This window comes from Cryptomeria japonica, chromosome 9 (genome assembly GCF_030272615.1).
Source record: "Cryptomeria japonica chromosome 9, Sugi_1.0, whole genome shotgun sequence".
Classification (NCBI taxonomy): Eukaryota; Viridiplantae; Streptophyta; class Pinopsida; order Cupressales; family Cupressaceae; genus Cryptomeria; species Cryptomeria japonica.
Genome location: NC_081413.1, coordinates 159,840,024 through 159,852,241, shown reverse-complemented (window position 1 = coordinate 159,852,241; position 12,218 = coordinate 159,840,024).

The following is a 12,218-nucleotide window of genomic DNA, read 5'->3' as shown; positions in this document are numbered from 1 at the left end:
GAACTAAAAGCATATTCTACTTTATTTACCAATGACCCACTGTTATCAATATTACTTAACTCAAAAGCATGTAGCTTATCCATAGTATCATCTAAAGAAACTGGCATATTGGGTACAGACCTCAATTCATTGATTATAGAGACTCAGATTGCATAATCTGGTAGAAGGGTTCTTAACAACTTACTTGTTATATCCTTTTCTTCAATGGTTCCTCCTGCTCCTTTGATTTGATTGACAATCTCTTTTAGCCTTGTACTGTACTAGGTTATGTTCTCATCTTCATTCATCCTCATAGATTCAAGTTGTCCTCTTAGACTATCCACTTTAGCTCTTTGAACATGTTCATCTCCACCATACACAGATATGAGCTTATCCCACATTGCCTTTCCATCATTGCAACCTTCTAGATCACTAAACTCTGAGTGAGTCAATGCAGATGTTATTTCAATCATTGATTGGATATGTTCTTGCTTTGCCTTTATCTGTTCCATTGTCAATGGATAGGTTCTCAGTGTAATGAAATCATTCTCCAGATAATATACAACATATTCTCCAACTCCTGATAAGTGCAGCTTCATTCTTTTCTAACATGTAGAGAAACTTGACTTATTCAGCTTTAGTGCATCCCTTTTATACATCTTTGGATCTTTGCCTCAAGTACCTTTAAACTTTTTCTTCTGGATTCCAAAGCTCTGATACCAATTGATAGTTCTGATACTAAATTTTTAGTATAGATGCCAAGCTAATAAGATGAGAGGGGGAGGGGGTGAATCATACAAACTTATTCATCCATAAAAACAACAGATTCAACCTCGATAACCTTATTAGAAAAATTGTAAAGCATGCAAACTCATAAATAGATAAAATCACAAAACATATAACACCAGATTTAACGTGGAAACCCAAATAGGGAAAAACCACTGTGGGATTTTAGACCCACTAAGAAATATACTCTTCTAGAGTATGCTTGGTTAAAAGAAAATCCTGTTAAAGATTACAAACACATTGCTAGATGTGACCCGGTTAACAGATTCCCCTCAGATCTGTTAGGATCTTCACTTTGTTAGAAGTGAGCTTATCAAAGGATTTCAAACACTCAATCATAATGTCACCTTGCTAGAGGATTTACAAATAAGACTGTTAAGTCCACTCAGTTAAGAGATTTTCTGTTACTTCACTAAATAAGAGTAATATAAATCTATCTGCAACTTCACATCTAAAATGCTGAAGCAGATTCTTATTTGCTCAATACAATCTATTCATAGGACTTATCTTGTCCTTCTATTGGGCTCTATACTCTATTTCTCAAACAGGCCTTCAAGCTTCTGTGCTCGGTAATCACTATGTAGCAACCCTGTGCTTACATTTGCCCGCATATGTTGTTTATCAACAGTTCCTTATTTATAAAAAATTTGCCAACCGCTTAATCTCCTTGATCACATTTCCCATGATCAATCATAGCCATCAGATCTTCAAACTTGACTAGGTTCAATGTATCCTTCGATCTGAAAATGTTTTACCCCACCTTGGAACTTGCATACATTTCTTGGAACTTGTGCTAGGGTATTGCGGTTCAATCTGAGTTGTAGATCTTGCCAATTTTCCTTTGCCATAGATTCTTTAACAAACTTGATGCATGGCATACCAATCATTTAATCAGTTCCATCTCATTAGCTTCCTTCATTAAATAATGCTTTTATTCATTCAATGCATTTTGTTATTACTCGATTGCAACTCAGTGAATACTAAACTTTACTTGGTAGACATTCCACCTTCATTAACTGATAGTGATAACCTTAGGGTTTACCGACTAGGTTCCTCTCTCAGTAACATAGTATAGTATAAACCTTACAATCAATAACATATGTAAGATATCAAAACAATCTAAAACATCATGATCTCATCATTGTCTAGCTCGGTAATAGTTGCCCATTAAATAACTTATTTCTCCCCTTATTCATCATATTATTTCTATGTCTTTTACCGACTTCTTTATACTCATCAAAACATACTTCTTAAGATATGGCAACATCATATTGAATCAGTAAATCAATTTCTTGACATCAATCATAAAATAATGATATTAAGACAGTAAATATCCTTAATCAGTTATATCCATAATCAGCAACAACCTTCTCAATATCCTTATTGAAATGCCAACAATCTCTCATTGTCTGTTATAATGCCAAGAAAAAGATCAAAGCAGGAAAGCATGGGCCACCCATCAAATCAAATCAACAATAGACAATTTCTCAAAATCTACAATCAAACTGATCATATGCCTTGTTAATCGATCTATCGATCAAACTTTATCAAACATCAACATATCTTATACAAGGAAGGGTACACTCGAAACCAGACAGGTTGATCTTATACGAGGTACTCACTCTTTGAAACTAGACATTCCTATCAATTATCACACAAATAAAAACAACAACATCAATCAGTATGACAGCTGGATTTTGTCCAAGTTAGTCTTATTGATAGTTCTGATACTTAAAGATAAGTACAAATGTCAAGCTAACAAGATGAGAGGGGGGGGGTGAATCATACAAACATAATCTTCCATTAAAACATCAGATTCAACCTTGGTAACCTATACATCAGTAATATAACCAAAACTGCTTAATCATGTAAACTCAAAAGCATATAAACATCATAACACTCATAACACCAGATTTAATGTGGAAACCCAAATAGGGAAAAACCACTGTGGGATTTCGGACCCACTAAGAAATATACTCTTCTAGAGTATGCTCGGTTAAAATCAAATCCTGTTAAAGATTACAAACACATTGCTAGATGTGACCTGGTTAAGGGATTTCCCTCAGATCTGTTAGGATCTTCACTTTGTTAAAATGACCTTGTCAAAGGATTACAAACACTCAATCAGAATGTCACCTTGCTAGAGTATTTACAAATAATATTGTTAAGTCCACTCGGTTAAGAGTTTTTTGTTACTTCACAAAATAACAGTAATAAAAAGCTATCTACAACTTCACATCTAAAATGCTAAAGCAGATTCTTATTTGCTCAATACAATCTATTCATAGGACTTATCTTGTCCCTCTGCTGGGCTCTATACTCTATTTCACAAACAGGTCTTCAATATTTTGTGCTCGGTAATCACCATGTAGCAACCCTATGCTTACATTTTCCCACATACATTGTTTATCAACGGTTCCTTATTTATAAACAATTTGCCAACTGCTTAATCTCCTTGATCACATTTCCCATAATCAATCATAGCCATCAGATCTTCAAACTTGACTAGGTTCAATGTATCCTTCGATCTGAAAATGTTTTACCCCACCTTGGAACTTGCATACATTTCTTGGAACTTGTGCTAGGGTATTGTGGTTCAATCTGAGCTGTAGATCTTCCTACCGATTTTTCTTTGCCATAGATTCTTTAACAAACTTCATGCATGGCATACCAATCATTTAATCATAGCCAGTGCATTAGCTTCCTTCATTAAATAATGTTTTTATTCATTTAATGCATTCTGTTATTACTCGGTTGCAACTCGGTGAATACTAAACTTCACTCAGTAGACATTCTGCCTTCATTAACCGATAGCGATAACCTTAGGGTTTACCGACTAGGTTCCTTAGGGTTTACCGACTAGGTTCTTTGCTCGGTAACATAGAATAGTATTAACCTTACAAATAGCAACATATGTAAGATATCAAAACAATCTAAAACATCATGATCTCATCATTTTCTAACTCGGTAATAGTTGCCCATTGAATAACTTATTTCTCCCCTTATTCATTATATTTTTTCTGTGTCTTTTACTGACTTCTTTATACTCATCAAAACATACTTCTTAAGATATGGCAACATCATACTGAAGTAGAAAACCAATTTCTTGACATCAATGACAAAATAATGATATTAAGACAGTAAATATCCTTAATCCGTTATATCCATAATCATCAATAACCTTCTCAATATCCTTATTGAAATGCCAACAATCTCCCCCTTTGGCACTGATGGCAAAACCAATTGATTTGACCTAATTGATTCGAATTCAGATTGTTGTGAAATGCTGAAATGCTCCCCCATACATTAGTCTTCTCCCCATATATTAGTCTTCTCCCCCTTTGACAACAATGCCAAAAAAGTAAAGATCTAAAACATAATTTCTTTTGCTGAGAAGTGAATTCCTTGCTGATATGTATCTACTCAGTCTCGGTCAGAGCATTTTGTCTTCAATTCTTGTTCTCTTTTATTATTTCCTATATTGTTTCCTGCACACCTTTAGAAAACCTCGTAATGTGTGTAAATCAGCATCAACTCCTAAAAGATATTTTGTAGAGTCATCGAATTGATGCTTTCACCAAACTCAGTCAGTGAATGGAAGATAGGGGTAGGACCTCTAACTTGCTTCTGAGATATTCAAAAGTGTCCCTTGGCAGTGGCTTGGTGAAGATATTTGCTATTTGTTCCTTTGTGCTAACATACTCCAACACCACTTTCTTCTCTTGAACTTCTTCTCTAAGATAATGATATTTGATAGAGATGTGCTTTGTCTTAGAGTGCATAACAGGATTCTTTGAAATGTTAATGGCACTAGTATTGTCACAGAATATAGTTACTGGCTTGGTAACTTGCTCATTTATACCTTCCAACAATTTTTTGATCCATGCTATATTAGTGCAATTCAATGTTGCAGCAACATATTCAGCTTCTCACTAGTCTTTCTCCTAAAAAGAAAGCTCCACCACTTGTGCTTTTCCTATCATCAATGTTGGCTGCCCAATTAGCATTAGTATAAACTTTTAAATCAAAATCATTTCCTTTCTAGTATACTAAGCTATAATCTCCAGTGCCTTTCAAGTATCTAAAAATTCTCTTGATTGCTATCATGTGTGTTTCCTTAGGGTCTGCAGAAAATCTTACAACTATACCTAATGCATGTGCTATATGTGGTATGTTGTGAAAAACACATTACAATTTTCCAATCATAGATCGGTAGAGTGTCTCATCAACAGATGCAGATTCATCATCCTTTGATAATTTATAGTTGGTAGTCATAGGAGTACTTACTAGTTTTGAATCCTCCATTCCAAATTTCTTCAAGATTTCCTTTATGTACCTGGATTGGGTAATGAAAAACTCATTTTTCATTTGCAGTATATGTAGACCTATAAAATACTTTATCTCACCGATTAGTGACATCTCAAATTCTTTGCTCATTTCATTTCCAAATTTCCTGCATAGAGAGTCATTTCCACTAAATATAATGTCATCAACAAATATGGCTGAGATCAGTATTCCATTTTCATCATTCTTCATGTATATGTCACTGTTTTTACTTGTTCTTATAAAACCAATTTTGATCAAATAAGAGTGCAATCTGTCATTCCATGCTCTAGGTGCTTGTTTCAAACCATATAAAGGTTTGTTCAATTTACATACCTGATCTCTATTCTTGTCTTCAACAAATCCTTCAGGTTGTTCAATAAAAACTTCCTCTTCTAATATACCATTCAGAAATGTAGATTTGACATCCATTTGATATATCTTGAAATTCTTGTAAGTAGCATATACCAACAATGTTCTTACTCCTTCAATTTTTGCCACAATTGCAAAAGTTTCACCATAATCAATTCCTTCTTCTTGAGCATAACCTTTGCAAACTAGTCTTGCTTTATTTCTAATGACGTCACCTTTTTCATTCAGCTTGTTTCTGAAAATCCACTTTGTACCGATTACATTTTTGTCCTTCGATCTTGGGACTAGTGTCCATGTGTCATTCTTCTTAATTTGATCAATTTCTTCTGTCATAGCATTTATCCAATCTTCACTGTTAAATGCATCTTTCACTATTCTCGGTTCAAATTCAGATATCAGACATGTGTTCTATCGTTGTTTATTCCCTGTCATCACCAGATCATCCTTATCTCCTATAATCTGACTTGATGCATGATGTCTTTTGATATACTTGGCTAATACAGATTCGGTAGGCTCTGTATGATCTTCTTCATCACTCAGTAACTGGATATTTTCTTCATTTCCTTCAGCAGTCTTCTCGAGAAGACTTGTCAGTTGAACATAGACAAATTCATCATAATCTTCTAGTTCCTTGGAATTTCCTTCATCATTTATTTCTGCAAATTTATCAATTTTCACATTTGCACTTTCTACTATTTTGTTAGATGATTTGATCAGACATTTAAATGCTTTCCTTCTAGAAGAATAACCTAGAAATGTTCCTTCTTCACTTTTCTAATCAAACTTGCCATTTCTATCATCTTTGTGAATATAGCATCTACTTCCAAAGATTTTAAAATAACTTACATTAGGTTTCTTGTCATACTAGATTTCATATGGTGTTTTCAAAGTTCCTTTCTTCAGTTGTACTCGGTTCAATGTGTAAACTATTGTGCTTATTTCTTCTCTCCAAAATGTTTGTGACACTTTCTTTTCAATCATCAGGGTTCTGGCACAATCCACAATAGATCTATTTTTTCTCTCAGCTATTCCATTTTGTTGTGGAGTTCTCGCTGCAGATACTTGTCTTTTGATACCATGATCATTGCAGTATAAATTAAACTCATCAGATGTGAACTCACCTCCTCTATCTGATCTAAGACATTTAAGTTATCTTCCTGTTTCATTTTCAACTCTTGCCTTGTACCATTTAAACATTTGAAAAGGTTCTGATTTTTCTTTTAAAAACATTACTGACATCATCCTTGAGTAATCATCCAAAAATAATATGAAATATTTATCACCATAATAACTCTAAACTTTTATAGGAGCACAAAGATCAGTATGCACAAGATCTAAAATTCCCTTAGAAGTGTAGGACTTACTTGTAAAGCTTGATCTTGTCATTTTTCCCATCTGGCATCCTTGGCATATAGCATTCTCAGGTTTCTCAAGACTCGGTAGACCTCTTACTTAGTGTTTCTTGCTTATTTTGATCAGATTATCAAAATTTACATGACAAAACCTTTTATGCCATAACCAGGTATCATCTATCTTTGCATATAGACACTTATTCCGAGTTGAGTCAAGGTGAAATGTGTTACCTTTTGTTTGTGTCTCGGTAGCAGCTAACTTTCCATGCTTGTCATGAACTTTGAAAATTCCATTATGAAATTATATTCAGTAACCTGTGTTGTTTAGCTATGCTACACTCAACAAATTGTATTTCAAACCTTCAACCCAATAAACATCATTGCATTTTGCATTGTCAAGAAGTGTTATAGATCCTTTACCTCTTACCAGACATGGTGCATCATTACCAAATCTTACATAGCCTCAATCATAGTCTTCTAATATAACAAACTTATGTTTATCACCTGTCATGTGATGTGAACATCCACTATCTATGATCCAAGAATCATTTTTACTTATATGAGATAGTAGTGCTTTTTCTTCATACCTTTCTTCATCTGATCCATCTTTGAGAGCCACATAAACAACTTCCTCTGTATTAGTTTCATCTAATTTATCATCATTAGATTCCTCATCAGCTATTAGGCATGACTTCTTATTTCTTCTTCTAAAATCTTGGTGTCCTCTGTAATGATTATCTTTCTGTCTATCATCTCGGTAATCTTTCTTTTCACTAGATTCTCTTTCAGGACAGTTAGAAGCCATATGTCCAATTTTATCACAATTGAAATATTTCAAAGGTAGCTTTCCTTTATACTTGCCTTTGCCTCTATCTCTTCCATTGTCAATGGATAGGTGCTCGGTGTAATGAAATCATTCTCCAGATAATATACAACATATTCTCCAACTCCTGATAAGTGCAACTTCATCCTTTTCTACCATGTCGAGAAACTTGACTTGGTTAGCTTTGGTGCATCCCTCTTATACATATTTGGATCTTTTCCTCAAGTACCTTAAAACTTTTTCTTCTGGAGTCCAAAGATCTGATAGCAATTGATAGTTCGAATACTTAAAGATAAGTACAGATGCCAAGCTAACAAGATGAGAGGGGGTGAATCATACAAACTTAATCTTCCATTAAAACATTAGATTCAACCTCGGTAACCTATACATCAGTAATATAACCAAAACTTCTTAATCATGTAAACTCAAAAGCATATAAACATCATAACACTCATAACACCAGATTTAATGTAGAAACCCAAATAGGGAAAAACTATTGTGGGATTTTGGACTCACTAAGAAATATACTCTTCTAGAGTATGCTCAGTTAAAAACAAATCCTGTTAAAGATTACAAACACATTGCTATATGTGACCCGGTTAAGGGATTTCCCTCAGATCTATTAGGATCTTCACTTTGTTAGAAGTGACCTTGTCAAAGGATTTCAAACACTCAATCAGAATATCACCTTGCTAGAGGATTTACAAATAAGACTATTAAGTCCACTCAGTTAAGAGATTTTTTGTTACTTCACTAAATAATAGTAATATAAATCTATTTGCAGCTTCACATCTAAAATGCTGAAGTGGATTCTTATTTGCTCAATACAATCTATTCATAGGACTTATCTTGTCCCTGTGCTAGGCTCTATACTCTGTTTCTCAAACAGGTCTTCAAGCTTCTGTGCTCGGTAATCACTATGTAGCAACCTTGTGCTTACATTTGCCCGCATTCATTGTTTATCAACAGTTCCTTATTTATAAACAATTTTCCAACCACTTAATCTCCTTGATCACATTTCCCATGATCAATCATAGCCATCAGATCTTCAAACTTGACTAGGTTCGATGTATCCTTCGATCTGAAAATGTTTTACCCTGCCTTGGAACTTACATACATTTCTTGGAACTTGTGCTAGGGTATTGTGGTTCAATCTGAGCTGTAGATCTTCCTGCCAATTTTCCTTTGCCATAGAATCTTTAACAAACTTGATGCATGGCATACCAATCATTTAATCATAGCCAGCTCATCAACTTCCTTCATTAAATAATGTTTTTATTCATTTAATGCATTCTATTATTACTCAGTTGCAATTCGGTGAATACTAAACTTCACTTGGTAGACATTCTACCTTCATTAACTAATAGTGATAACCTTAGGGTTTACCGACTAGGTTCCTTAGGGTTTACCGACTAGGTTCTTTGCTCGGTAACATAGAATAGTATTAACCTTACAAATAACAACATATGTAAGATATCAAAATAATCTAAAACATCATGATCTCATCATTTTCTAACTTGGTAATATTTGCCAATTGAATAACTTATTTCTCCCCTTATTCATTATATTCTTTCTGTGTCTTTCACAAACTTCTTTATACTCATCAAAACATACTTCTTAAGATATGGCAACATCATACTGAATTAGAAAATCAATTTCTTGACATCAATGACAAAATAATGATATTAAGACAGTAAATATCCTTAATCAGCTATATCTATAATCATCAACAACCTTTTCAATATCCTTATTGAAATGCCAACAATCTCTCATTGTCTGTTATAATGCCAACAATCTTTATCAATTAATGGTAGGTCATGTTTCATCGATACCAAAAACATCAAAAAATTTAATATCAAAAAATTAAAAAACATAAAAAATATCCAAAAAATCAAAACATCAAACAAAAACACCAAAAAAATCAAAATTAAACAAAAACATTCATAAAAAGTCCTAAACAAACTAAAAATCTAGAAAACATTAAAAACTTGCAATAAATTGTCTCACAAGAATCAAACACCCTAGCATATATCGAGCAAACACTTCGCACAAAGTTAAATAAAGGATACAACTATCTTGTCAAAACATCTGCAATCAAGCTGATCAACTGTCTGATCTATCGAGTCACTATCAAACTATCAACATGATCAACATCTTGTCTTAAATAGAATTGGTACACTTGAAACCAAATAGGACAATCTTAAATGGGGTCCAAAACTTCTGAAACTAGACATTATCAAAATTACACCAAACATATTAAAGCAAAGGCACAGTCAGTCTAACTGCTGAGTTTTGTCTATTTTTTTAACTCTTTTTATCAAATTGGTGAAGATCGTTGATTTTAGCTACTCAAGGATTTCTGAAAGTGACTAGAGGAGTCATGATGGTCATGATCCTTTTCTTTGTTTGTTGTTTGTGGTTTGAACCAATGAAGTTCTAGGGCAATTTCTCTAGTGGGTGTCTGTGATAGGAGCATTCAGCCTGTGAATGCCACACATACCTTGACCCCTAGTGTAATTCCCAGAATGGAGGTTTCACTCCTTGTCTTCTATGTGTTTGTTTCTTTGCAATGAGATATATTTGCATCTTGGTTCCTTATACCCTGATGTAATAAGCTTCATTGTTACATAATAAGGCTCAATGATGAAAATGTATTGCACTATTCATAAAGACAAGAAGACTATTCATCACCAATCATATCATTTCATTTTTCTAATCTCATCGTGTTTATTGTCTCTTCAAATCATTCTCTCATCAAGCATCTTTTCTTGAATCAACCTTTTCAATTCTTTCCAATCATTCTTTCATCTAACATGATCTCACTTATCACTTAATTCCAATCTTTTCATCTATAATTCTATCATTTTCTCATATCAACTATTATATCTATCACTCAATTATTCTACACTTTCATCATATTTTGATCTATCACTTTTATTATACAAGATGTATCCTTCCTGAAACCAGACGTTTTCAACATTTTTATCTTATACACGATGTGTCCTTCCTGAAACTAGACTTTATCTTTATCTTATCAATCTACAAATTACTTCAACCATTTCTTTTCTATAATCAAACTCATTCATGTCATAATTTAATCATTCTTCATCGTTCATCTAACATTCTTCTTCTTTTGAGAGATCATTCATGTCTTTAATGCACAAACAATCTCTCGAGGGGGCATTATAGCCTAACGTCACCGGGGCATATTAGGGTAGAATTTTTTATTTTTTTTTAAACAACAACATTCTGACATTGTCTCAAAGAGGGTAAAATGTAGACACTTAAAAAAATGTCTCATTAATCATATACTAATTATTCGTCTATTTAAATAGGTAATTCTTTAATTATTTGATTAAATTAACTATTTCTTCTAATCATCACCCTTCAGCACTTCTAATTACTTTATTTCTATTCTCTAATCATTTTAATCAGTTAACCCTATCTCAATTATTAATTAAATATCAATTATTTAATTAATTATGATTTATTCATTAGTTAAATAATCTTTATTATTTAATTAATTCAATCTCTTATGTTTAAATAATTTCATTTAAATTATTTAAATTAATTAATTAAATTCCTCCAAATCCCCAAATTATAATTCCAGATAATTCCAACTAATTTCATTTCATATTCTCCCAAATTCAAATTTCACATTTTCAAATTCACATTTCACCAAATTTGAATTTCAGTTAATTTCATGTGCATTTTGGCATTCGAATGACCAAATTCAAATCCAAATTGAAAATGAAAATTAAATTCAATTTCAAATTCCTACAACACATGCTAAAATCAAAACTGGTTGATCAAATCAGTTGTCTAATTAGTTAACTCATCAATCATCCTTTTTAACTCAACATTACCTTTTTATGACTAATCCATCAATTCAGTCTACTAATCCATCAATTCAGTCCACTAATCCATCTATTTAGTCATCTCCCCAATCTATTGAATTCACTGATCAATCAAATGAGTTTACTAGCCAATCTATTCAGTTCACTAATCAATCTATTGAGTTAACAAATCAATCAACTCTATTAACTGATCAATCAATTTTAGTTATTTATCGATCAAGACTTGAGTTCTATTTCTCACCCCGTTTGTGTTGAAAATCTATAAATTAAACATCATTTTCTCAATTCAAGCTAGAATGACAAAATCAGAGTCTTCAAATTTGTTGTCCATCTTATGAAGGAAATCAAGTGCATTACCTAAGAGCCACCTACATCAACAACAATGGAGAAGAGCAATGGAAGCCTTGCTATTTCAATTAAGAGAGTTTTAAATGGATCATTCTTTCAATTCAAATTATGTTGCATTATTCTATTGTGATTTAGGAGTAATATTGATTAGATTAGAGTTGTGATTCTCTCTTTGATATCTCATTATGCAATTTACTCTTATTTACTACTTGAGTACATACATATCTCCACACACTACGGTGAGACCCATAACACATCAAATTACTTTCCAAAAATCATATTTGGACTAAAAAATAGGATTAACATAGAATACCACAACTGGCAATAAAATATACCACAACATCCAAAGAACATAAAGATACTTCTAGACAACTAAAA